Below are 22,856 nucleotides of genomic sequence, written 5' to 3'. Positions count from 1 at the left end.
TTGTGCGCACCCACTGCGGCAGTTAGCTTAGGATTTATACAATCAGATCTTACATATTCAAGGGGCACCTATACATATCCATAACCTTTCCCCGAAAAGGCGGCCTTTATTACAATGAGTTATGAGAAATCATTTCCATAGTCTCCGCCTTTAACTCCTCCCAGCTGTACATGCGCAGTGTCTCCTGGTGGTCGTCGGTCGGCTGGGGTCTCGGGGATGAAGGCCATGTCTTCCTCGATGTGTACCTCTCGCTTTTAATGTTAATGTGTTGCTCCAGGCCACGGGGTTGGGAAACCAGATGATCGCTCTGTCAGGACAACTGAATACCAATTGTTCCCTTATCTCCCATTGATGTGACCAGTTTATGGTTTCAACACATCCTTTCTTTGCCTAAACACCTTGGCAATGGCTTTAGGCTATAGGTACACAGTTTAAGCCAAGCAATGGCCCTGCTTAACCCTTGAGTGTTATTAACACTTAACCCTTGAGTGTTATTTCCCCTTATCAGATGTACTTTGAAATGTGATATTTTGACACCCAATTGACCAATATCTTTGGCCAAGGTTATATCTGAAATATATCTAGTTTTTTTAAAATTAATCCTATGAATCAAACCTGCACACTAAACCTGATCTCTGAAAACTGAAAAACTTAGCCTTCAGAGAGAATTAAATCCCACGTCACAGAGCCATTTTCCTGTGATACTCTGGGCACCAGAAGCTTTTCCAGTATTAATTCATGTCCTCAGAGGAAATCCTTACAGCTTCAGATATGTTCTTTAAAGCTGTGCTCTCAACTGCTGCAGTCTTAGGGGTCCATTCTGCAGCTGGTACCAGTAAGATACACTTTTAAAATCCATTGCTGTAAAAAAGCCTTTTGTTTTTTTGTTCATGCTCCAATATTTTTCTCCCCTGAGATGACAATTCTTTTTCTATTTCTGACCATATGACTTTTGAGATTTCTAGTAGATAAGTACATTAAGGTGTTTAGCAGAAAATAGCCATGTTTGAATCAGAGTGCTCAGACACTTGTTGTCAGAGGAAGGTTAGTTTAATCCTTTGTTGTGTCCTTTTGTCCTGCATTAAAAATATCTAATGGTCTAAGGAAAGGGTCACACAGTGCTATTTAGAGCTGGCCACTTGATAACGCTTTTCTTTACTGGCCAAATTTCAGAAGATTAATCCCGCTAACAGCAGAGAAAGGAAGTGCCTGTCACTGCTAGTTGTAGCTGTCTTTAAAGCTTGGTGTTAGTAGCAAAAATATCAGGAGATCCTGACGTTGTTATAGCGTTAGCCTTCACACCATGGTCTCGGGAGGACTTTAGGGCATATATGTATTCGTAAAAAGATTGTACCTCTTTATTCCTAAGTAGAATTAGTAATAGCAGAAAATCTTAGCTGAGGAACTAGTAGATCCATTCACAAAACTCAGCTTGTTCTTCGAGTTAGAATGTGCCTTAACGAAATGATCTTCAAATGCATGTGTAAAACATCACACATACTTTTTGGATCTTAGTGCAAGACCTTCTTATCAGGTCTTTCAGAAAATACAATGCCCCCTTTATGGCAAAAAGCTATTGAATTATCTAAAACACTATATCTGACATCACCCTTCAACTCAAAGAAACACAAAGAGCTTTATTGACTGAATGCAAATGTTGATTCTAATGGTACATAAGACAACCTCCAGTAAAGGACAGACTGAGTGAAGACAGCTTGCTGCGCCAATCTCTGAAAGTGACAGTTTCGAAGTCCAAGATCAGTTCCACTAATGGCTTCTGTGGATGGACTAAACATCCTCACCTACTCATACACAATGCAGTATAGTCTCTATTGTTCACACCTCACAAAAGTGCTAGTAAGCTTGAACAGTTTTCTTTCTGTCTGTGGGTGCCAATTAGTTTGGGTCTTAGTAAACTGGAAAAAAAAAGGTAAAATTTTCAAAAATAATCACCCTGTGCAGTAGAAATATATTTGCCAAAGCAGATGATGGAAAGTAGGCTACATTCCTGTTTTATAATTAAATTTGGGATATACCAGGATAACTTTACTATTTCGTCAGCTGTTGTGTTGAAACTATTTGTGGTAGATAAGAGTCAGACACAGGAGCAGCTGCCCTGTAAGCCAGCTGGCTTATAGGGGTAAACTACTGAAAAACAAATGGAAACAAACTAATTTAAAAGAATATATAGACATTTCTACCAAAAATATTAAGACTGATAGGACTGAACTGTTAAGGAAGAGTGTGTTAGAACCTTAGAAACATCTGAATGGTATGTGTTAATTGCTACTGAAGCTGTACGTAGTTTCATTCATATCATTTGATAGCAAGAAGAAAAATGTGACAGATTAGTGATGTCAAGGTGAGAGGTCTGGTGCCATAAAATACATGTATAGAAAAACAAAAGAACGATGAGTCTCAGGCATTTTGCTCAAGGTTTTCAGAGGGTGAGACAAGTTACAGAAGTGAAAGATCCCAAGCAGCGTCCACAGTGAAGGATTATAAAAAACACATCTCCCAGTCAGTGTGTCATAGTCAATCAAAAATAAACCAAGGTGTGAGACCTGAGTACACAGTGTCCTCTCTGTCATGCCCAAATGATCCTGGCCATCTTGTTTAATCATATGCTAGTATTTGACTGCATGTACCGTGTATCTGAAATGATTTTGTTAAATGAAATCACCTTCCTCTTCCATAGCATCTTGCATTGAATTTTGCTACACTAACTTCCCATGAATATAGGAGTGAGTTAAAAGCCAGCTGTGAATGACAACATTTTAGTACAGAGGGTGGTGACTGGAGAGTGCCTTACTCTATATCAGCAAAAGCAAGCACTGCAACCTTAATACCTTAATAGGAACTGTTCGGTGATAACTATTTATGGCATCATAGGCTTGCCTTTAAAATTTTGTATTTGTTGTAATTTCTTATACGATAACCTAAAAATTCAATTTTTCTTATGTTAACCTGTAGGAAATGCCTGCTTCCAAAAATGTATATTCTGCTCTGACACGCAAATTCTGACTAACTTCATTCTTACAAAGGTAATGTAACCAGTGAAGCAATCTATAGAAACAGAGTTAGGTGTATATGTTTTTGCAGGGAATGACATTTACCTTGGAATCTATTCTCTCCATTCCTTTACTCTCTCACCATATATTTTGCATTACTGGATTACGCCCTACTTCAAAAAACAACCTGTTTGAAGCTAGACCTTAGATTACAGAGAGAAATCATAAAGATGCATCATTAATATTGTACTTATTATAAATGTATGCCTTATTATAAATGCACACTCCTGCATTTTTCTTGCCCCTTTAGTGTCCATTTCAAGTTTGTTTTGCTGATGTCTGTGCCTTTGTCATAACGCAAAAAGTCATATATTATCCAGGTGTCAGAATCAGGGGTGCTGAGGTGCCAGCTCAGAGATGGCACTGACAGTAAAATTAAACAACATTAATTAAGCTGTAGTACTGTTTCCTACACTGTGGTAATCAGTGCTGTTATGGTCTTAAAAATATTTCACTGAATTTCACTGAATTTTTTAGAGTTGGAAGGGACCATAAAGATCATCTAGTCCAACTCCCCTGCCGAAGCAGGATTGCCCAGAGCATGTCAGAGCATGTTACTCAGGACTGCATCCAGGTGGGTCTTGAAAATCTCCAGAGAAGGGGACTCCACAACCTCCCTGGGCAGCCTGTTCCAGTGCTCTGTCACCCTCACCGTAAAGAAGTTTCTTCTCATATTTGAGTGGAACCTCCTATGTTCCAGCTTGTGCCCATTGCCCCTCGTCCTCTCACTGGCAACCACTGAAAAGAGTCTGGCTCCTTCTTCAACCCACCCTTCAGATACTTATAAGCATTGATAAAGTCTCCCCTCAGCCTTCTCTTCTCCAGGCTAAAGAGTCCCAGCTCTCTCAGCCTTTCTTCATAAGGGAGATGCTCCAATCCTTGAATCATCCTCATTGCCCTTCGCTGGACTCTTTCCAGTAGTTCCCTATCCCTCTTGAATTGGGGAGGCCAGAACTGGATGCAGTATTCCAGTTGTGGCCTCACCAGTGCAGAGTAGAGGGAGAGCAACTCTGCTTTCCCCGTGTCTTCCACCACTAGGGTGCCCATCTCATTCATCAGTGGGCCCACATTATCCCTAATCTTCCTTTTACTGTTTACATACCGAAAAAAACCCTTTTTGTTATTCTTAACTGTAGTGGCCAAGATGAGCTCGGCTTGAGCCTTGGCCATTCTAATTTTCCCCCTGCATATCTTCACCGCTTCCTGGTATTTCTCTTTGCCTGCCAGGCCCCTTTTCCAAAGATCATAAACCTTCTTTTTGTTCCTGAGCTCCAGCCAAAGCTCTCTATTTAGCCAGGCTGGTCTTCTTTCCTTCCTGCTTGTTTTTTGGGATTTGGGTATGGCTCTTTCCTAGTCTTTTAAGAGTGCCTCCTTGAAGTACGACCAGCCTTCCTGGGAACCTTTGCCCTTCAGGACTGTCTCCCAAGGGACACTTTCAACCATGCTCCTGAAGAGGCCAAAGTCTGCCCTTCGGAAGTCCAAGGTGGCAGTTTTGCTGGCCCCCCTCCTTGCTTCAGCAAGAATTGAAAATTGTATCATTTCATGATCACTCTGTCCAAGATGACCTCCATTGTTTACATCCCCCACAAGACCTTCTGAATTAACTATCAGCAGGTCCAGTAGGGCACTTTCCCTAGTCGGTTCTCTCACCAGCTGCGTTAGGAAGTTGTCTTCCATGCACTCTAAGAATCTCCAGGACTGTTGCCTCTCTGCTGTGTTATATTTCCAGCAGATATCTGGGAAGTTGAAGTCCCCCATGAGTACAAGGGGGCGTGATCGTGAGGCCTCTGCCAGCTGCTTATAGAATATTTCATCAGCCTTTATATCCTGGTTTGGGGGTCTATAACAAATTCCCACCACAATGTCTGCCTTATCGGTCTTCCCCTTAATTCTTATCCATAGACACTCAACGCTGTCATCGTGCATATTGCTAAGTTCGAGGCATACAATAACGCTCTTAACATAAAGCGCCACCCCACCACCTCTCTTTCCTTTCCTGTCCCTTCTGAAAAGTTGGTAACCATCAATCACAGCACTCCAGTTATGCGTTTCTGTGATGGCAACCAGATCATAATTTTCTTGCTGTACGATGGCCTCCAGCTCCTCCTGTTTGTTACCCATGCTGCGTGTATTCATGTAGATGCACTTCAGCTGGGCTAATCGTCCCACTATTTTTCTGGGAGGGCAAGCACTAATTCCCACCTGTTCATGTGCAGACATTTCTGCAGTTACCATCTTATCACTACTCATGTCTTCACTGCCACATGTGTCCTTCTCTCCCTCATCAACTGCCGCAACAGGCTGCAAGGCCGTGCTGGCACCTTTACCTACTAGCACTGGCATGCTATTCCCAGGCACCACTTTAGTAACCCTGGTTCCAACTCCATCCCCCTTCAAAACTAGTTTAAAGCTCTCTCAATGAGCCCTGCTAATTCTTGTCCCAATATCCTTTTTCCCCTTTGGGTTAGGCTTCCCCTACCTGCTGCCAGTATGCCTGGTGAGCTGTAGATCTGCCCGTGATCAAAGAATCCAAAGTCCTGCCGTTTACACCAGTCTTTCAGCCATGAGTTGATCTTTTGATTCTTCCTATTTATCCCCCCATCCATCCCTGTGACTGGTGGGATAGAAGAGAACACCATTTGTGCTCCTGATCTCTTGACTAGTCGTCCCAGCACTCTGAAGTCCCTTTTCATTGCCTTTAGGGTTCTGGTGGCTACCTCATCATTGCCCACTTGAAATATCAGTAGTGGGTAATAATCTGAGGGCTGAACCAGGGAGTGAATTTCCCTCTGTATATCCTTAATCCTGCCCCCAGGGAGGCAGGTGACTTCCCTGTGGGACGGGTCTGGTCTACAGATTGGGCCCTCTGTTCCACTCAAAAGGGAGTCACCTATTAAAATCACCTTTCTTTTTTTCTTAGTTGATGAGGTCCTGAGGCATGGGGGTGGGTGACTAGTCCTGGGTGACTCACTGGGTAGATTGTCCTCTTCATTCTCATTTACCTCATCCCCCAAATCCAGAACTCCAAACCTATTTTGCAGATGTAACTGGGAAGGTGAGGGAGGCTGCTGGGGGTTCCGCTTGCCTCTCTGAGGAAGGACCAGCCTCCATTCCCCCCTTTCTATTAAGTCCCCTCCCTCTGCCTTGTGACAGGGTGGGAGGGGATCATCTACTTTTATTAGAGCCTCTTCTTGCTGCCTTTGCCTCAGGGTACGGCTTCACCAGTCTATTTCACTTTCGCATTCTCTAATGCTTCTTAACCTTTCCACCTCTTCTCTCAGTTCCACCACCTGCCTGAGCAGGTCGTTTATCTGCTCGCATCGCACACAATGGGTGTCTCTGGGTCCCTGTGGTACCATAGCCAGGCTCAGGCATTCGATGCAGCCAGGGCCCTGTACGGCCGCGTCTTGGCGCGGGAGCTCGGTCTGAGTTCCCACATTCTTCTTCACAGGGGCTTTGGGGCGTTTTGTTGTCATTTCCTCTCCTGAGCCTGAACAGACCACTTGCCCTCAGACTCTCCCTCTTTGTCCTGTGCACGAGCCCCACACGCTCTGTGCACGTATGCCTGTGCACTAATGTACCCGCCCTTGTGCTCACGTGCGCCTGGCACGTGCTCTGAACCTGCTGCAGCTAGCCGCTTTTAAATTTGCCGCACCTTGCCCGGCCCACCCCCAGCCACGTCAGCCTCTAGGTTCCCTCGCGAGATTCCCGACTCATTTTGGGTCTCTCCGCTCTCCTTCAGCTTCTCCGTCTCTGGGAAGCCCCCTCTCCGTCTCGATCTAAATGAAATTTAAATCAAATTTCAAATTTGATATTTGAAATTTGATATACTTGATATTCATGTGCTCTTGAATGGGGAAACTAAAAGTTAATGAAGAATTAATTAATTAACTAAACATTAAGGCAGAATTTGAGGTTCCGGTAGCTAAGCTACTGCAATGTTTGACATGTATTTGTCATCTTCTTAAACTAGAACTATAAAAGGCTTTATTACATTTCAAAAATATTAAAACTGTGCTACAATTGATTTATCGTGCTCTGAATTCAAGTCACCACTAGCTGGCAATGTTATACAGCTCTTCCTGTTGCAGACTCCTTGCATAATATATCATAGTTTTACTCAAGACCTTTAATTTTAAAAATAACAAAAGAAATTGGTTTTCAGTGGGGATGGACACTTCTGAATATTTCACCGCTAAGGCTCCAGTGTAGATTAGCAAGAGAATAGGAAGGACAGTGGACACAAATAATTTCTGAAGTAATAACCTTTGCTTATAGGATTTCTTTTGTTTCTCCAGTTCTGTGTGTTTAAACTTTGATTTTAAATGCCTTTTACTTACCTCAAACCACCCAGTTTCTTAAAAATGAACCTAGTATAATAATTTCTTCTGCCAGTAGCCTAGACTATACTAGCAATTCTGGTGTCCTTCATTGGACTTATTTCAAGTACATTTCCCTCACCTTCAGGTGTCTCTTTATCCCTTCCTACCTATCCACTATTGTTTGTTTCCTATGGCACCATATGGCACCATGTCTTCAACTGGTAATCAAGATGTTGACAAACAACGTGAGCTACTCCGAAGTTCAGGGCAATGAGGATGGGTACCAATGGTAGCACAAGTTGACTACATTTCTATCCACATGCACCAGATACTCCAACTGCCATTATTCACTGTACTCTTTTATTGCTACCACATATTTCACTTGCAAGTAGGTGGAGACTTACCCTTGTATGAAACTCAGTGGTCAGAGTCTATTTCATAATACAAAGAAAAACGTAAGAGGATGAAACACTGAGACAATGAGTTTAAAAAAATGTTTGCAGTATTTTTTACCGTAAAGTCATATTTTTTTTCCTGGAAAAGACTGGTGTGGGGAGCAAAAAGGTGGGATAAAACCCTGCTTTTAATTCTAAAGGGGGTTCTGGAAAAGAAATCATGTTCATGACTGAAAATATTTTATCTACAGCTATTCCATGAAGTGTTTTAAGGTTTTATATCTTTAAGGTTTTTGGAAACCAGTTGATTCCAATTTGTTCACTTAGCAAATAGACTTGTGTACACTCAATTCCAGTGTTCACTTTTCTTTCTCTAGGCAATGCTTCCGTTTGGTCCCTTCAGAAATAAGCAGGAGAAGAACAAGGCTCTGGTGGAGAGAAAACTGTTACAAGGAAAAGCAGAAAATGTGACCGTAAATCATTTAAACAGGGGCATTTAGGAGGCAATTATAGTGAGGGGCGATATGTTGAAGTCAGTTTCAGCATGGAATAGTTTCAGCAAAAAGAGCTAATCATCTTATTTGCTGGTCCAAGGTGGTGGCTGAATACCCTGTAAATGCAGAGGGAAATCTGGTCTGCAGTGGCTGAAGTCAGCTACTAAAGGGCTTCTCTGCACATGAAGAATACCGTGCTTTGAGAAAATTGGTATCTTTGGAGTGAATGGACACGTGAACAGCACAACTGTAGCTTAGATGTAACATGCTTTTATCTAAAAATAAAAAGTGGCTTCCAGTCAGCTGTTTGGCTATGATTGGGATGCCAGCAAAAAGGTAGAGTTTTTGGTATGTAAGAAGCTACTTCTATATCTCTTATGTTTTCACACTATTGATATGTGCCAACTAGACTTTAACATGAAAGCTCTTTTGATTATGTACTCTGCTTTTACTGTTCTTTTATCTTTTATCTGAAACATGTTTTCTCTCTTGGGAGAAACTGTTCGCTTTAGAAAGGTTAATGAAATGTCCTCTTCAGGAAAATATTTAGTCACTAGATATCTTTCTGTGCTTGTTAATTTTCAGATGGTACTCAGTTGTAGACAAAGGGAGCAGGCTGGAACTCAAGTCATGTGATAACTACCCTTGATTTCCTTAATAAGTATTCATTAAGAAGGGATGCCTTTAGTGCACTGAATGAAAAACTTGCTTACTAATGAAGTATAATTCTATTTATAATATGGGCTTAATTTATAGTAATCACAAAGGTGTTTCAGACACCAGGACACCTGAGGGAAAAAAAAAAGTCTCCTTTTCTCAGATGCTAGGATTTGTCTTTTTTTTTTTCTGTGTCTAAGATAATAGAGATCATACTGATGATCTCAAACTAAAGCAATGCTTAAAATTGAGATACACCCTTCATTTTTTTTTGAAGTTAAAAATAGACTGTTGTCATGGAACAGGGCACAAACAAATCAAGCCTAAAGAATGTCTTGCTAAATTACACTCTTAAAGTGATGCACTAGGAAAAAAAAGTTTTGTAGGCTAGAGAAAGTCTATATCATCAGAAAATGGCAAATCTATTTATCCTTTGATACCTGTATTCTAAAACATGCCTTTTAATTGGCTTCTCTTCAGATCACTGCAGTTGCAAAGAAAATACCTGACTGTAGATTAGTATACTGCGTTTTCATTTTGACTCCGCTACTATCTGAATGTGAGGAAAAACAGCAGAGTTCATAACCTTTGGAAGAAGGTGTAAGCAATTTAGAAGGATTACAAGAATGATGTGAGGTTATGCAGGGAGAAAATTAGAAGGACCAAAGCCTGACTAGAATTTAATCTGGCTACTGCTGTAAAAGACAACGAAAAATACATCTAAAAATACATTAGGAGAATCTCCATCCTTTATTGGATGTGGGACGAAACATAGTGACAAAGGATGAGGGAAAGACTGAGGTACTTAATGCCTTCTTTGCCTCAGTCTTTAATAGTAAGACCAGTTGTTCTTGAGGTACCCATCCATGTGAGCTGGAAGACAGGGATGGGGAGTAGAATGAAGCCCCCAGAATCCAAGGGGAAACAGTTAGGGACCTACTACACCACTGTTGCGTTAAGAGGCAAAATAGTTTTGGCAGAAAATAAACCCCCTTGTGTTCTGACACTCCTCACCAAAGTGGGAGGCTAGGTGCGGCTAGGTTTAAATTCTGAGTGATGCCCAATTCACCACTATCAGTACAGTTGCATTTAATATATTAAACTATCACGATTCTGAATGCACTAATAGTGGACTGCACCTTCAGTCTAGATGTGCTCATGAACTGGCACAGCCACTCTCAAGTGTTTGGTTGCATTCAATGAGAAACCGAAACGACTAGCTACTTAAGTAGTGCAGTTTATTTAAGCAACAGATATAAAGGTTCTTATGGTTTGCCGGTGATAAATACACTGTCTGCAAAGCACGTGCAAGTAAAAATATTGTTAATGGTACAAAGCGCGTGACAAAGTTACAAACAATACAGCCTGGCTATAAATGCAAAAAAAGTAACCCTCTAGGGAGATTTCTAAGTTTCCTGAGGAAACATGGAGTATAGTCTAAGTCTTACCCAAAGGTATCCCCCATGGGGGGGAAGAAAGGCTCAGCCCATCGACTGGTTCTGGAACTCAAAGGCAGTCTGTGATGGAGTCCTCCTTGACTTGTTCATGGTGGTGTCTTCCCTAGAATCCCCCCTTTCTCGGGATATTTTTATACTATTTTTTACCTTCAAGGTGGAGTTTGAGTGACTCTAGTCATAAATACTTTTATTATGATTGGTGTAAAATTCTCTCGCTTTGCATTTAAAGGTATAGTTTACAAAAAATTCAGGGCACAGACTCAAGGACGAGTGGTCACACCTTGGAGGTGGGTAGCCTTTGGGATGGAGGTGTGTTTTGTTATTATAATGACATTATAATAAGCAAAGTTCACATGAAGGACAACATTTTATCAAAATTTGACACACTGTTGGCTCAGGGTAGAAAATACGCAGTTTATCAGTTCCATAGGACTATCTCGTTCCCATATCTGCTATATGATCACAGAGCTTCACCGTGGAATCTTCACTCCACTTCATCCTCTGTGTTGCTTCACAAGCAATATTGTTCAGGGAATCACAGATGGAGCAGATTCCTTGCATACCAGCTGCTGCTGTGTTCCACCCTGGAAACATTTCAATTTTATACTTTTCCTTAATGTGTGAACAATGCTATATTTTTAATATAATTTTATTTTAGGAATTATTCCACAACCACTTAGATGCACACAAGTCTATGGGGCTGGCTAGGAGCCACTCAAGAGTACTAGAAAGCTGGTGAAAGTGTTCACCAATCCATTTTCCATCATTTATTTATCCAGAGTCCTTGCAAACTGGGGAGGTCCCAGTTGACTGAAGGTTAAGGAAATGTGATGCCCACCTACAAGGAGGGCCAGAAGGATGATGTGGGAAATTACAGGCCTGTCATTCTGACTTCAATGGCAGGGAGGGCTATGGAGCAGATCATCTGGACTGCCATTACATGGCATGTACAAGACAAGCAGGTGATTGTTCCCAGTCAGCATGGATTTTTGAAAAGCAGATCCTGCTTGATAAGGAGACCAGATTGTCCTGGTCTCCTTATATGACAAGGTGACCTGCTTAGTGGATGAGGGAAAGGCTGTGGAGCTTGTTTACCAGGACTTTAATAAAGCCTTTGACACTGTTTCCCACAGCATTCTCCTGGAGAATCTGGCTGCCCATGGCTTGGATGGGAGTATCCTTCGCTGGGTAAAAAACTGGATGGAAGGCCGGGCCCAGAGGGTGGGGATGAATGAAGTGAAATCCAGTTGACAGCCAGTCACAAGTGGTATTCCTCAGGGCTCAGTATTGGGGCCAGTTCTCTTTAACGTCTTTATCAATAATCTGGTCGAGGGAATTTAGTGCACTCTCAGTAAGGTTGCAGATGACACTAAGTTAGGTGGGAGTGTCGACCTGCTTGAGAGTAGAAAGGCTTTGCGGGCAGATCTGGGCAGGCTGGATTGATGGGCTGAGACCAATTGTATGAGGTTCAAGAAGGCCAAGTACCAGTTCCTGCACTTGTGTCACTACAACACCATGCCACACTACAGGCTTGGGGAAGAGTGGCTATAAAGTTGCCTGGGAGAAAAGGACCTGGGGTTGTTGGTCGACTGTCGGCTGAATATGAGCTGACAGTATACCTAGATGTCCAAGAAGGCCAATAGTATCCTGGCTTGTATTAAAAATAGTGTGGCCAGCATGTACTAGGGAAGTGATTATGCCCCTGTACTCAGCACTGAGTGAGGTTGCACCTTTCAGTATTTGGGCCCCTCACTACAAGAAAGATACTGAGATTCTGGAGCATGTCCAAAGAAGGGCAACAAAGCTTGTAAAGGGTCTAGAGCACAAATCTTATGAGAAGCAGTTGAGGGAACTGGGGTTGTTTATCTTAGAGAAAAGAAGACTCAGGGGAGACCTTATGGCTCTCTACAATGACCTGAATGGAGGTCTCTACTTCCAAGTAAAAAGCAATAGGACAAGAGGAAATGGCCTCAATTCTGGTTTTATTTCCACAATATTTTTGACATTATTATTGTTAGTCAGGTCATTATGTTTGTCTTGGAAGGGCCAGTGAATCGTAGAATAAAAACAAAAAATGCAGTTAATATCTGTGTATACCTCTAAATTTTTTGTCCTGCTTACTGCAACAAGAATTTAAACAGAGACAAAAATGATGTTGAATGTTAGCTTGCTGGATTTTACTGTGTTGTGCAGCTTCCACTTGATGGAAGACTCTTTTCTAACAGGAATAATGCCATTTGTCTATTTCCTTTATTGAGATACAAACCTCAACAGGTTTGTAGGCAGAGGTTATGTAAGCAAACTGGTTCAAACATACAAAAAGATGTGGTAGTCATTTCAGTAAAATATAATTTCTTCAGATGTTCTTGTCATTTCCATACTCTGCTTGACTGCAGCTGATCACTTTCAGAGTAGATTTTAGTAACATAAAATCTTATTTAGAAATTTTCCTTTGTGTCTCCTCTGCAGTTAAACTGCTGTGCCTGGTAAAGAGATTTTTCTGCTTGTTCTTGATGACAACTTTCTTCTTCAAATGGTAGAGGACCTAACAAGGAGAGGAGCCATGCTGGATGTTGTCCTTACCAACAAGGAGGGTAATGTCAAGCTCAAGACTTGGAGAAGGCTGAGGTACTGAATGACTTTTTTGCCCCGGTCTTCACCAGTAAAGGCTCTAATCAGACCACCCAAGTGGCAGAAGGCAAAAACAGGGGCTATGAGAATGAAGAACCACCCAGTATAGGATAAGATCAGGTTCAAGACCATCTAAGGAACCTGAAGATACATAAGCCCATGGGACCTGATGAAATCCATCCATGGGTCCTGAGGTAGCTGGCGGATGAGGTTGCTAAGCCACTTTCCATGATATTTGAAAAGTTGTGGCAGTCTGGTGAAGTTCCCACTGACTGGAAAAGGGGAAACATAACCCCCATTTTCAAAAAGGAAAAAAAGGAAGACCTGGAGAACAACAGGCCAGTCACTCTTACCTCTGTGCCTGGCAAGATCTTGGAGCAGATCCTCCTGGAATCTTTGCTAATGCACATGGAAAATAAGGAGGTGACAACATGTCTTCAACAGGGGCAGGTAACGCCTGACAAATTTGGTGGCCTTCTACGGTGTAGTTTATGCTTTGGTAGGTAAGGTAGATAAGCAACAGATGACCAGCCTCAAAGACAAGCAGTCAACAGCTCGATGTGGAAGTGGAAACCGGTGACAAGTGGTATTCCTCCCTGAGGAGTACCCGGAGTCAGTATTGGGACCTGTGCTTTTTAACATCTTTGACAGGGGGTGCACCCTCAGCAAGGTTACTGATGACACCAAGCTGTGCGGCATTGTCAACACGTTGGAGGGAAAAGATACCATCCAGAGCAACCTGGACAGGTTTGAGATGTGGGCCTGTGCAAATCTCATGAAGTTTAACCAGGCCAAGTGCAATGTTCTGCACCTGGGTCACAGCAATCCCAGGCACAAATACAGACTGGGGGGAGAATGGATTGAGAGCAGCCCTGAGGAGGAGGACTTGGGAGTGTTGGTTGCTCAACATGAGCTGGCAATGTGTGCTTATAGCACAGAAAGCCAAATGTGTCTTGGGCTGCATCAAGTGTGGCCAGCAGGTCAAGGGAGGTGATTCTGCCACTCTCCTCTGCTCTTGTGAGACCCCACCTGGAGTACTGCACTCCACAGCTCTGGAGTCCTCAGCACAGGAAGGACGTGGACCTGTTGGAATGGGTCCAGAGGAGGGCCAGGAAGATGATCAGAAGGCTGGAGCACTTCTATGAAGACATGCTGAGAGAGTTGCAATTTTTCAGCCTGAAGAAGAAAAGGCTCCATAAGACCTTATAGCAGCGTTCCAGTACCTAACGGGGGTGTACAGAAAAGATTGGGAAGGACTCTTTTTGAAAGAGTGTAACAATAGGATAAAGGGTAATGGTTTTAAACTGATTTAGACTACATACTAGCAAGAAATTCTTTGCTGTGAATGTGGTGAGGCACTGGAACGGGTTGCCCAGAGAAGTTGTGGATGTCCCTTCCCTGGAGGTGTTCAAAGCCAGGTTCGATGGGGCTTTGGGCAACCTGGTCCAGTGAGAGGTGTCCATGCTTATGGCAGGGGAATTGGAACTAAATGATCTTTAATGTTCCTTAAATCACCATTCTATTATTTTATGATTATTTGTGGTTTGAATGTGAAAATGTGAGTGAAAGCGTAAAAATTGCAAAGTGTAATTTTCTTGGCTTGAGGCAGAAAACTTACTGTCTAATAAATACTGGAATTTTTTAATGATATCTTCAGACATCAGACTGCCTAGTATCTATTTTATTTATTTTTGATCTGTTCACCATCTCAAATTACATAGTATTTCCTTCATTCTTGTGCATCTCTAAGTAATGTTGTGTTTCTCACTTGAAGCTAAGCACTCTGTGCAGTATGACAGTTCTTTCGTTAGTCTATGGAATGTGTCAGAGTGTCTTGTAAAGATCAAGAGTCGTAACATGTTAATGATAGAGGTGTTTTGAGAATACCTTATTAATTCTTTTCTTAGTAAGACTATTTTCCCCAAAAGAAATTCTCCGAAGTACAGGGCCTATTTTAAACATTTTTTTGCCTGTTATCTTTTCACTATTATCTGTAAGACTTGAACAAGTTATTAGATAATTAGTGTATAAACCATCATTTTAATACTACTTATGAAGTGCAGTTCATCTTGATTCTGCATCAGATTAGTACTGACACCTTTGGTTGTAGTCCTCCTAATTATTTGAACTAAAGTATAGAGTATATCACAGATTTATGTGTAGAAAAGCAGAAGATAGGTTACTTTTATATTTGGATCTAGAGCTGGTTTTCTCGGAATTTTGGATAATTTTTAGTTGTCCAAAATTCAAGATAGACTTTGATAAATTTGAGAAGATTCAAAGAAGGGTCATTAGAGTGAGTGAGGAGTGGGGAAAAGGACTTCACTGAGATGTTCAAATTAACAATTTATTTGGACTTCACTCACAAGTCCAATACGCCACTATTGCAGGTTCTATGTGTACAATGGCGAATATACTATTGCAATTTAAAAGCAATTTGCAGAATACACTATCACAACCTACAAGTTATTCCAAAAAGTAACAACACGAACCACAAGAGTGCTAGATATTAATATCTTAAAAGACTGCACTAATCATGATCTTAATAGCATACCATATACCATACATATGTTTCTTAATCATGTACCCTCTCTCTCAGGTAACGTCGCTCAATCGCTGGGAAGTTACCTTGTACAGTGTCCTGGACAAGGGGAGGATGAATCTTCTACAGGCCAGCTGTATCGTTGGAAGATTCCCCATTTTTGTCCCCAAACCTTATGGTTTATATTTCCTGATTCGATGGGGGTGCAGGGTTAGGCCTGAGTGGATTACCCTGTCTGGAATATTTACCTCTGGTGGTGTGATGGCTCCTTAGTTTCTATTACTAATTTTGTGATGTCTGTGATGTCTTTGAGTAAGTCACTGCATAGTGGTGGGGTGGGACTCAGAGCATTTTGTTTGCTAAGGAAGTATTCAAGGCTCCATTTGGATTTTGGTTCTTATTGTGATCCAACCCCAGCCTGAGCAGTTTTCGTAGCTCCCTCCCCCCGCCAAAAAAAAAAGCAGAGATTGAAGTTATAAGAGAAGACCCAAAGTTTGGAAGTTGAAATAAGACGAATTTGAGTTTGAAGTGAAGACTCTCACCAATGGAAATAAAATACTGGAACAACACAGTGGGTGGTGCAGTGCATTTTCTGTTCAGTTTGTTTGAGATTTAGTTTTTTGGTGCTCTTTAATTCAAGCAAGAACTTAGGTTTATGGTCATGTAGGAGGTTGGAGCACAGCAGTATCTCTTGGTTCTTCTGCCCTTCTACTCTAAAATTTCTCATGAATAAAACCACTACTCCACTCCTCAGAGATAAGATTTAATATACCATTATGTTCTGAATTTTTTGCTGTAATCCTGCCTACTTAGTGCTAAATTTTAAAGAACTGATATTGATTGCACTTTCAAAAATACATTTCTACATACAGTGATATACAGACTAAAGAGAAGATACTATAATCTGGCTGTGTGAGGACAGGATGCATTTTAGTGAGCTGTGTAATCTTGTTTGCTGCTTAGTTAGAATGTTTCTGTCAGCAGACTGAGACCGTAGAGTGCAAAATATATGAACCCAGAAGAACTTATTTCATTATTAAATGCAATGATCAGTTTTTTCAGCACCTTTGCTATCATCACCTTTGACTTATGATGAAGTAATAAGCACAGACCTGCAGCGTGCAGGTACAAGCTTTCTTAAAACTGTGTCCACGCTGTGTGTGTGTAGCAGTGGAAACACTGGGCAATGTATCTTCCTTTGGGTAACTTTTTGGCTTGACTCATGGGTCCTATGTGAGAGACTGTGGGAGCTTCTAAACAGCTTTTTCCCTCTGTGACCTTCCCCCATGGTAGAAAATTGCTGAATCCACAAGATTCTTCTCACTGATTGTGAATTCTGGTCCATGGGTTGTATTCTGTGGCAAAGCCATGCTATTTTAAGAGCTGTTATCTTTGTACAACACAAAGTCATGGTTAATAAAACATCATAGCTTTTCTGTTGTGACAAGAAAAATCTGAAGATCTGGGCTTCCTGACTGCCCTGAGGTAAAATTCTGAAAGAACAAGGGGTGGGAAGAGGTCTCAAAATTTTTTCATATAGTAAAGATGCAATTCTATTTTGTAATGATAAGGACCGCAAACCTTCCTTTGTGTCCTTCTGGAAATGTTGACTTTGTTGGGACAGATTTTGGAGGTGTGAAAGGACTTTGTTTTTTTCAGATTAATTAATTGCTTGCATCTGTATTACTGCTTAAATTTTATTTGCTGAATTTATTGAAGTGATCAAGAAGTCATTTAATTTATGATTTAAAACAGTCCATTGTTGTTACTTGTGAAATAGGTTGGTTTTGGGTTTTTTTTTTATTTTTCTTGTACTATTAGTCTGCCAAGGACTTCCTGTACTGATTTAAGGGTTATTACTAGTGGAAATCAAATTTTCAGAAGTACTCATTTTAAATTAATACTCTTTCTGTGGAAGCCAGTGGTTAAGAAAACATTGATTTATTTGGGAACAACTGGGGAGATGTTTCTAGTCATCCAAATTAAGTTTGTAATTGGGAAACCCTGGGACATGTGAACTTAGTTCTTACAAAATACCTGGTACCCTTCATGGCCTGTTTTTGAAAGCTAGTACTTGACTGTGCCTGGAAAAAGGCAGGCATGCATTCATAGTTGAAATTGAATGCAAGAGATCACCTCTATTTGCCTAATTACACTTAAGTGTAATTTTTGTGCAAACAATGATTTATTGAACACTTAAGGTCTCAGAGTCATTAACTTGAGTGAAAGTATGAATATTTTAGGGCTCTTGTCTGGTGATACACACCTTATCTCTCAGTGCACACTGTTCTAGATGAAAGTTTTACATAGTTCCCTCCAGTGCAAGAGAAGTAGCAGAAGGAGTGCAAGGTAGGATTCATCCTGAAATGAAATAATAAATAGCTTTGTACATATTGATGCATTTTGGTTTTTCTTATAACTGAATATTAATTATCTGATTTTGTATTGTAAAAGTAGCAATTGTTCTGCTTTTGATCTTGTCTTAGATATTTTTGGTAGTTAGAGAGAAAATTAATTCTTTATCTACAATGAACTATTTTTTTGATGTTTCTATAGGAAGGTAGCTTTAAAAACTTCAACGGTCATTGCATTCATCCCTCATGAGATTTCAGTGAAATCAGGGATGGATTTGATCATTGTGGTACAAATTTTTAAGGCCAAAATACAGAGAACAGCATGTAGTTTTGTCCCTAGTAAATTTCTCTTTTAGATAGGAAAACTACCCTTTTCTTCCTTGTGTTGAAGGAAGATTTTCTGTTGAATTTAGAATTGCAGTTCTAGAAATTATGATCAATAATCTACAAGGTAGATTTTCTGGCATTATTGCCATGACATTTGAGAGAGATTATTGTTAACCTTTAGGATCACAGAAGTTGCAGAATAGCTTTTCTTGCCTACATTAAGGTCTGCTTTGCTCAACCTGAGCATCATCAAAGATTAGGAAAACCAATTATTCCTTGAGCTTTTCTGCTCAACCTGGGATCTTTGAAAGAACACGAAGCAACTTGGCTGAAAAGACAGTAAAACGGAAGTAAATTTTCTCATGTTTCTAATAATAGAACCTAAATTCATCTTAGTTATTATTTTGGAGGAGTATGTTTTCATAAAATCATAAAATAACTAGCCACTGAAATGCATATAAAATATTTTCTCCATCTATTTTCCAAATTAGAATTTGTTTATAAGCTGTTCTTTGCATAATATTAAGACAACTCTACAATGATACAAAGCAGGGAAAATGTTCTTGTTTCTTGCATGTACTGGAGAAAATGGTAATTTGATTGACAGCAAGAATGATATTGTGATTTTTGAGACTTTTCCAGGTACAAACACACTGGAAAGTGTCTTCCAAAGTGACCAATGTGCCATACATACTCATTTGCAAAAGTATCAACTGTACTTCTTTATTCCCTGTTTTATTATTGAACAAGAGAGAAAACACCTGTGAATAAATCTCACACCAAACATTTAATATACACCATCTTTCCCAGCCTACAGAGTGTCTTTTGTATTGATTATTTTGTGTCTGATTTACACAGGAATAAGCTTTTACTGTATCTGTGAGAAACATTAAAGATGGTGTGTTTTCCTATTCTGCTTTGAGTGAATTTGATGGTATTATTATTTTTGTGAGAACACATACAAACCTAGAGGGAGATTTTCTTATTTGTTCAGAGGATGAGAATCCCAATTCTGGTTGGCCATGACTTTGGAAAGGAGTTGGAGCTATTTTGAGAAGTGATAAAGAAAAAACTTGCATTTTGAGCTTGATGTAGACAGTCCCTCTGGAACAACTGGAGACTGGGAGACCAAATGTTTTATTAACTGACTGTAAGTGGCCAGCTTTTCCAGCTGCATTCCAGCTTTGGCCTCCAGGGACACAGTGACAGCCAGACCTAGCTTCCAAAACAGGAAGGCCTTGACTGGTTAGCTCTCTAGAGAGATCTGCTCCAAGCAGCTATTGACTTTGTCTGAGGGCAGAGCCTGCACTGTTATCTGTAACATGGATGAATCCTTTCCATGAATTCTAGTTCTGGCAGGTAAGGAAGAGCTTAAGGAAAATGGTCAGCATTTTTCCGTCATCAGAAAGAAAAATAGGAGACCAGTCTTAAAACTTAATGCTCCCATTAGCTACTAGTTAGAAATTCTGAGTTGTTTCTATTAGTGTTTTAACTTTAATCATAAGTAAATACACAGTTTTAAAATTACTGGGTTGTTGGTTTTTTTTTTCTTTCTCTCAGGAATTTCCTTAGGCACATTGTTATAGCGTACTTCCCTTTATTTAGAAATTACATTGGTTCTCATGGGTCTCACATCACCCTTGTGGAAGACTTTCAACTTAATATCCTGGAACTGGGTTTTTATGAGACCACAACAATTAAACAGTCAAGAATGAAATATTTTTTTCTTGCCTCAATCTCTTCTCTTTTTGTGACCAGAATCAGCTACAGGATATGAAAACTGATGTCTCTTAGCTGAAGTAGCCTTTCTAGAAACTTCCTTGAAACAGCCTTCTTAAAAGATATTGGAACCTGAAAAGTTAAATGCAGGAATTTGATCCTGAGGAGGAAAAAATTGGGGAACTTTTTCTATGCACTAATTTTTCCTGTGTGCTTTCTGGCAGAAATATTTGTCAACTAGATTTCACAGTTTTACTAGAATGTACCAAGTCACAGGGGCCCCTAATGAATGAAGCACTTTTTACTGGCCTTTTATGACAACATTTTCCATAGTTAGTTGAAAGCATTTACTTGATTTTGGGAATGTTTTGGTGTTCTTATACTTATTCATAGTGTAAATTCCAGTATAATCACGTTTCCTCCTTGTGTCTGTTTTGGGCAATTTGACACCTGCTAAAGCTCCCTCTCCTAGCTTTCAAATTTTCTTTTTAAAGTTTCCAGTTTTATTCAAAGGTGTCTTTATACTTGCAAAAGATGCTAAATTTAGAGCCTGAAGAACCCTTGAGGGAATAAGCATGGGGCATTTGTAAGGAAATCATCTACATTTCAGCAGTATGTGTAAGAGCTTTAGATAATTAATTTGTTTCTAAGGTTTTGCCCCTAATCAGGAAAAGAATTGTAGGAATCCCTTTTTGATTCTGCTCTTGGGCTGTAGAGGTTTAATATCACATGGATTGTTATTTCTTAGCATGACTTTCCAAAATCAGCATGAAATACTATATATAAGTTTCTCTCTAAATGAAAAGCTTCACATAGTTACCTTTGGTAAGTGAATAAAGAGGCTCACTCTCACAGCTCTCTTCTGTATTTCTTTAGCTCTCTAAGAAGAACAATCAGCAATACATAAGTATGTCTGCAAAGCACTGAAGGGAGAAAAAATCTCCACATTTTTGACATGGTCTTTTAAGTGGACAATAGAGAAGATGGAATTGCTCTACAGGAATCAGAGAACACCATGGTGGATTTTTCATTCAGAACCTCTTTTTTTCCTTCAGTATTTTCACTTTATGTCAAGTCTAGCTCCTATCATGCATCTTAGACACCTTTGTGAGGCAAAACTTAACTGGAGTGCTAGTTGGTTGGGAGTATTTTTGACAAAACATGTTTTCATGGGACTGTATCAAGTGTGATTAAACTTTCAGAAAGTAAGTTCAGTTTGCCGAATGTAGTTTCATATCAAAATCACAAAAAAGAAAGAAATGTACTTACTTCATATACAAGTGTGCTAGTTTTTGCTGGGATACAGTTAATTTTCTTCATAGTAACTAGTACAAGGTTATGTTTTGGATTTGTGCTGGAAACAGTGTTGTAATATACGGATGTTTTAGTTACTGCTGAGCAGTGCTTACACATCATCAGGGCCTTTTCTGCTTCTCACACTGTCTCACCAGCAAGTAGACTGGGAATGCACAAGAATTTAGGAGGGGACATAGCTGGGACATCCAACCCTAACTAACCAAGGGAATATTCCATACCATATGTCATCATGCTCAGCATATAAAGCTGGAGGACATTTGGAATTATGATGTTTGTCTTCCCACATAACTGGGTGGTGGGTAACGTAGGTGGTGGAGCCTTGCTGTCCTGGAGAGGGCTGAACACCTGCTGGCCAAAGGGAAGTAGTGAATGAATTCCTTGTTTTGCTTTGCTTGTGTGCGAGGCTTTTGCTTTACCTGTTAAACTGTCTTAACCAATGAGTTTTCTCACTTTTACTCTTCCAATTCTCTCCCCCATCCCACTTCAGGGGAGTGAGAGAGTGGCTGTGTGGTATACTTAATTGCTGGCTAGGGTTAAACCACAATGACACCGTTCAAGTTCAAATCTCACCTCAATTAAGTAACTATCTGTAAAAAGACTCTAACAAGAAGATACCCCATATTTAAACAGGAGTGTCTTAAAGTACACACTGCTGGGATGTGGGTTGTTCTTACTCACTTTTTAAGAAAAGATTTGAAAAGTCTGTTTATTTCAACGCTGGACAAAGCAGAAAGTCTTTCGAAATCTCACAGTTTGGGGTAGGCAGATGGATGATTGTCAGAGAAATAATTTCCCAGAAATCTGCTTGTTATTTTTGGAATTTAGAAAGAAGTGTCTATTCCCAGTATAAGAAATGAACAACCCTTTATCACACTGTACAGCACAAATAACAGTGCACTTGGAAGAACTGAAAGATTTGAACACTGTAGGAGAGAGACCTTTAGAAATCTTCAGAACAACTGCAGATATAGCCTGCCATTCTTCAGTGGTTTCTAAATGAAGCTGTCGTCTTCAGTCTTCAGGCACAATGAGTTTCTCTGTTTCCATCATTTTTTGGAAGAATGTTAGTGATCTGTTAGTGATCTTCTGCTCATGTCTCCTTTTGGGACTTGACTCCTTCCGGCCATTAGACTACCAAGATACCAATTACCCAGCTAAGTCTTTGGTATGCACTGCATTCAGCTATTTTGCTTGGATATTGTTTTCTCCCTCTTTATATTATTGTGCATGGAACAACCCCATTAAGCAGCTAAAACAGTTGCATCTCTTCCATCTCCTCTCATTTTGTTCAGCTATCACCCTGGGTTTTATCTAACCCAGTTTTTATTTTTTTATGCTTAGCTGAAGCTAAGCAGCAGCTTAGCAGAAATGTATACTGCAGAATATGTTGCCACCGTCCAGTCCAAGACCAGTTTTTCTTGTACCCAGTACCCACAAATTGATATCACAGCTTATCAGTCTTTCACCTGTGGAGGCAGCTCACAGTGCTTATTACTGACTGGTGGAATCAGAACTGCTTCTGGAGTGATTCCTATTCTTCTACATCTGGAACTGTGATAGTGCAGAGAAA

Source organism: Numenius arquata, chromosome Z (genome assembly GCF_964106895.1).
Source record: "Numenius arquata chromosome Z, bNumArq3.hap1.1, whole genome shotgun sequence".
In the NCBI taxonomy this organism is placed as follows: Eukaryota; Metazoa; Chordata; class Aves; order Charadriiformes; family Scolopacidae; genus Numenius; species Numenius arquata.
The sequence above is the reverse complement of the archived record's forward strand: the minus strand, read 5'-3'. Positions refer to the sequence as shown.